Here is a 6000-nt window from a genome sequence, read left to right as displayed (position 1 = left end):
CAGCAGTAATCCTATCTACCGGAGATGAGGGGCAACAGAAGACACAAAGCACATCACGACAAACAATGGTCAATGTAATGTTATTGTTGATCAATGTTATGAGCTTTCTATATTGTAGGCCTTCACATTTAGTTTTCTTTCGACTCTGTGATTTGTAAAATATTTTATACCATAAACTGTTTCTTATTCTCCGACTTTACATACCGATTTTCATTAAATACTGTTTACCCATTTTCTCGTTACTCGGCGCTGATATGGACTTAGTAACAAAAATCCAAATTCATGAATATCTTTGTGATCATAGCTAGTACGGTAACAATGTACTCGTATAAGACATGAATAATAGGAAATTTAATACTTTATAACCTTAGTTATGTAGCATTCATCGATTACACCTCTAATAAGAAATATTTGAGAATTACATTTTAGGCCTTCCCCTGAACTACCATTTCACTCAGCGTGAATAAAATAATTTACAGCCTAGACTATAGCGACTTATTTCCTGACTTTGCATACCGATTTTCATCAAGATAGGATTACTAATAACAACAATATTTGAGAATTAAATTTTAGGCCTTCCCCTAAACTACAATTTTTCTCAGAGTGAATACAATTATTGATAGCCTAGATTGTATCAACTTATTCCCCAACTTTTCATACCCATTTTCTTTAAAATACGACCACTAATAACATAAATAGTTGAGAATTCAATTTTAGGCCTTCCCCTAAACTACCATTTCACTCAGCGTGAGTAAAATGATTTATAGCCTAGATTGTAAAGGCTCATCTCCCGACTTCACATACCAATTTTCATTAGACCACTAATAACATAAATAGTTGAGAATTCAATTTTAGGCCTTCCCCTAAACTACCATTTCACTTAGGGTGAGCAAAATGATTTATAGCCTAGATTGTAGAGGCTCATCCCCCGACTTCACATACCGATTTTCATTAAATTCTCTTCAACCGTTTTCTCGTGATGCGTGTACATACATACAGACAGACAGACAGACAGACAGACAGACAGACAGACAGAAATTACGGAAAAGTAAAAAAATGCATTTTCTTGTTACTATGGACATGACCGATACAGAAATACCATTATTTTCAAATTCTGAGCAATGTACAGACAAAACTCTTATTTTATATATATAGATATGTAACTCTCTCCCAAGTTGGTGGCTAGCCGTGACTGGGAGAGAAGACTTTTATTTTTTATATGTAACTCTCCCCTAAGTTCGTGGTTATCAGTGACTGGGAGAGAGGACTTTCTCGTAAGTTGGTGGCTAACCGTGACTGGGAGAGAAGACTTTTTATTTTATATGTAACTCTCTCCCAAGTTGGTGGTTATCCGTGACTGGGAGAGAGGACTTTTTACTTTTTTATACGTAACTGTCTCCCATGTTGGTGGCTAACTGTGACTGGGAGAGAAGACTTTACTTTTTTATATGTAACTCTCTCCCAAGTTGGTGGTTATCCGCGACTGGGAGAGAGGACTTAATATTTTTAATATGTAACTTTCTCCTAAGTTGGTGGCTAACCGTGACTGGGAGAGAAGACTTTTTATTTTTTTATATGTAACTCTCTCTTAAGTTGGCGGTTATCCCTGACTGGGTGAGAAGAGTGTTTATTCATTCATTAATGCACGAGCACAATTCAATCATGGAATCATTCACTCACCAATTCATACAGGCACTCAGCCACTCGTTCAGTCATTCAGTTCATTGAAAATGGATGTTGTAATTGTATGATAACTCTATAAAGACTGATGAGACAAAAGTAAGCACTAATGCAACTTAAGGAGGGTGAGACACATGTTTGTTCTAGACTATATAACTCTGTTAACGTCTAGCACAAAATATACAAAATGAACTTTTAAAAAACCTGCAATTTAGAAACTGGATTGAAATAGTGAATAAGTTTAATGTAGTAAGAGGGAGAAGAATGCATGCATCAAAACACATCTGTTATAATCTACTATGTTCCAAATCTACCGTGGGACAAACTGGCGGCAGTATGAAATTTTAGTTGGCGTCCACTCGGTCGGCCAACGGAGCAAAGCAAGTCTGTGTCCCGCAGGCCGCACTCGTCGGCGGCGGGCTACGACGCTCGGTTTCGGCTCTCGAGCCAGCCAGCTCCCTGGTTGATCCTGCCAGTAGTCATATGCTTGTCTCAAAGATTAAGCCATGCATGTCTCAGTGCAAGCCAAATTAAGGTGAAACCGCGAATGGCTCATTAAATCAGTTATGGTTCCTTAGATCGTACCACTTTACTTGGATAACTGTGGTAATTCTAGAGCTAATACATGCAAACAGAGTCCCGACCAGAAGTGGAAGGGACGCTTTTATTAGATCAAAATCAATCGGTCGGCTCGTCCGGTCCGTTTGCCTTGGTGACTCTGAATAACTTTGGGCTGATCGCACGGTCCTCGTACCGGCGACGCATCTTTCAAATGTCTGCCTTATCAACTGTCGATGGTAGGTTCTGCGCCTACCATGGTTGTAACGGGTAACGGGGAATCAGGGTTCGATTCCGGAGAGGGAGCCTGAGAAACGGCTACCACATCCAAGGAAGGCACCAGGCGCGCAAATTACCCACTCCCGGCACAGGGAGGTAGTGACGAAAAATAACGATACGGGATTCATCCGAGGCCCCGTAATCGGAATGAGTACACTTTAAATCCTTTAACGAGTATCCATTGGAGGGCAAGTCTGGTGCCAGCAGCCGCGGTAATTCCAGCTCCAATAGCGTATATTAAAGTTGTTGCGGTTAAAAAGCTCGTAGTTGGATTTGTGTCCCACGCTGTCGGTTCATCGCTCGTCGGTGTCTAACTGGCATGGTTCGTGGGACGTCCTGCCGGTGGTGGCGAGTCGAAAGCGCGCGGCCGCCGTGGTTATCCGCGTGCGGTTCCTGCGCGCCGTAGGCGGACCCCGATGAAATCCTACCGCGGTGCTCTTGACCGCTAACTGCCAGAACGACGTAAATAATTAAATAACATTAATAAAAACTAGAGGACCCGTGTTGCTCCACATTATAGGATAAACAGGCCACATAAAGTGTCTTAATATGAAATTGCTCAATGCTTTACCTGGGTACTTTTCTGAATGTTTACTTCTAGGATTTATATTACATGTAATTATGTGTTAAAAAAGGATCTGCACCTGTATCCTTATAAATTTACTGTTGTGTATGCGCTGAAGCGTCCAGACGAACTTTCGCGTTTTGAGTTCTGTTGGTGGTTACTGAATGAAGTTGAGTCAGGACTTTTGTAGGCTATAGTCAGTTTTTCATTTCTTCAGATAAGCCCATTTCCAGCATCTTCTGTGATGTTCATTAACAAGGGTCACTCCCGGGTCAGTCCTACTGTAAATATTTTCCGGGTGAGTACAATTTTAACCCAACCGGTACAATTAAATAACTCCATTTGTCTCATCACTCGCACAGTCAGAACCAGTGCACGTACTGGTTGACGGTGATCAGTCTGGAGCCCGAATGCCTGCTTACTGAAGCGAGTAACAAGTATAGGCCACTCTAGCCCGGACAACAGTTGTGCTATAAGATTTGCATAAATATTAGGGGCCTGGCACATTAGAACCTCTGGAAGTTATGTTACTCTCGCTACAGTACGCACGAGCGGGTTAGGCCACACTTCCCACTAGCCAAATTTATAGATTTCTTTATTGTGACGTTGATTGATATTTTACGAAGTTTTCTTAGTTTTAGAATTACTGTTGTGTGTTTAATTTAAAGATTTAATTTTAGATTATTTTGTTTCGCGTGGAACTTTGTCCTTGCTGCAGCCCATTCTGTCTGGGAAGTAGATGATCCTTCCAAATGAAATAATAAAAATAAGTGGTAACTGTATTTTGGCTATAGGTAGGATGCAATTATTTGCAAGTTGCTTTACATCGCACCGATAAAGACAGATCTTATGGCGACGATGGGACAGGAAGGAGCTAGGAGTGGGAAGGAAGTGGCCGTGGCCCAGCTTTTGCCTGGTGTGAAAATGAGAAACCATGGAAAACCATCTCCAGGGATGCCGATAGTGGGGCTCGAACGCACTATCCCCCGAATACTGGATACTGGCCGCAATTAAGCGACTGCAGCTATCGGGATCGGTATAGATATGATGTACACGATTCCAACTGTCATTGGAACTGTCACTAATCAGCCTAGGGAACACGAAAACTGTGGATTCAACACTAATCTCGGTCATTTTGGACATTTTCTGTTCCACTCCTTCTGAATCCCGATGTCGATGGAGGCTGAACTTAAATAACATCTAGTGTGCTACAAGTAATTTCAGCGACACTGAAAACTATGTTTTTGACACTAATATTGGTCGTTTTCGATCATTCTTTCATGTCACTCCCTCCCAACCCCCGACCGTAGAGGTGCTGGTGTTGTCTTACCCCCACAGTATTTTCTTCAGATAGTAAGGCATATACGTATGTACCAAGTTTATTTGAGAGCTATGCTGGAACATAAATAAATAAATAAATAAATAAATAAATAAATAAATAAATAAATAAATAAATAAATAAATAAATAAATATTTTATTCAATAAACAGACGTTATTAACAGGAATATACATGCAAAGAAATAGGCTTACCTTTTGTAAGAGTTATAACATGGAAGTTCGTAGCGAAATCGGATGACATCACGTCAAGGGGCAGGTTGTTTTAGGAAGGTATTGAAGAGGGCAGGTTTGTAACATGAGGCAATCTATAGTAAAGATTGCAAACAAAACTTTCTGAGTCTCTGAAATTCAGCGCGAGCTCTGCAGGGTTAAAAATGTTTAAAAAGAAATAGCTATTTGTTTTAAAATCATTGTCAGTATGAAATACTGATTTTTCTGTGGCGTAATAAATAGATACTTGTGTGTGTCGTATTATTCTTGTGTTTAATACAGTCTAATAATAAATGAAATCATTAACGATACATTTTGTATCTGAAACTACACAAAATACTATTAGTTATTCGCCTTGATACAGATAGAGCGGAAAAAGTACTCTTACTTTCAACAAAGGCAAACTACATTTGTTTTAAAATTCAGAAATATGCCTTACAAAACTAAAACTAAATGAGTTAACTGCCATTAGTTATAAGTAGGGCTCGGAAGTTGATGAAAAATCTTTCTTTTTCTCGAGTGTCCAAAGATGAGGCCCAACATAATATATGCTCATTTTTTTTTTTGCTAGTGGCTTTACGTCGCACCGACACAGATAGGTTTTATGGCGACGATGGGATAGGAAAGGCCTAGGAGAGGGAAGGGAGCGACCGTGGCCTTAACTCAGGTACATCCCCAGCATTTGCCTGGTGTGAAAATGGGAAACCACGGAAAACCATATTCAGGGCTGCCGACAGTGGGGTTCAAACCCACTATCTCCTGGATGCAAGCTCAGAGCTGCGCGCCCGTAACCGCACGGCTAACTTGCCCAGTAGAATAAACCCTTAACATCCGTTGGTGTGGAGAGAAGTTTCTCGATGGTTTGCAATGTGCTGTCTGAAAACTGACGATCCTTTACATCTAAAAACCTGGAGATGATACACTACAAAGCCAACTGAGGTAAGGTTTCCGTATTCCAATTTCTGTAACCCTAGTGTGGTTACCAAATTATTCCACTTATATTAATTTCAATTTCTTTCTCCAGGATGCCTTTTGCGGATTCGCTAAATTCTAAATTCTGCAAGTACTTTTCTTAACAAAAACGGAATTCCTTTTTTAAAATTATGTTTATCTGAAAATATACACTGTCTGAAAGAAGAAGTATTTTACTTATACATTACTGCACTGTATGTTGCATACCACCAGAATTTTTCATTTTAAAGCATTAAATATGTAATTAAAACTAGAATTATGAATGAATATGGATAGCATCTTCCGTCCTTTTATCTAGTTTTAGGTGCTTATTGGATATTTTTAGGTTTTTGTACAGGTCTTTTTAGGCAATTTATTGGTCTTCAACTTCCGAGCCCTAGTTATAACTCATAACTGT

This window comes from Anabrus simplex, chromosome 4, assembly GCF_040414725.1.
Source record: "Anabrus simplex isolate iqAnaSimp1 chromosome 4, ASM4041472v1, whole genome shotgun sequence".
In the NCBI taxonomy this organism is placed as follows: domain Eukaryota; kingdom Metazoa; phylum Arthropoda; class Insecta; order Orthoptera; family Tettigoniidae; genus Anabrus; species Anabrus simplex.
The sequence above is the reverse complement of the archived record's forward strand: the minus strand, read 5'-3'. Positions refer to the sequence as shown.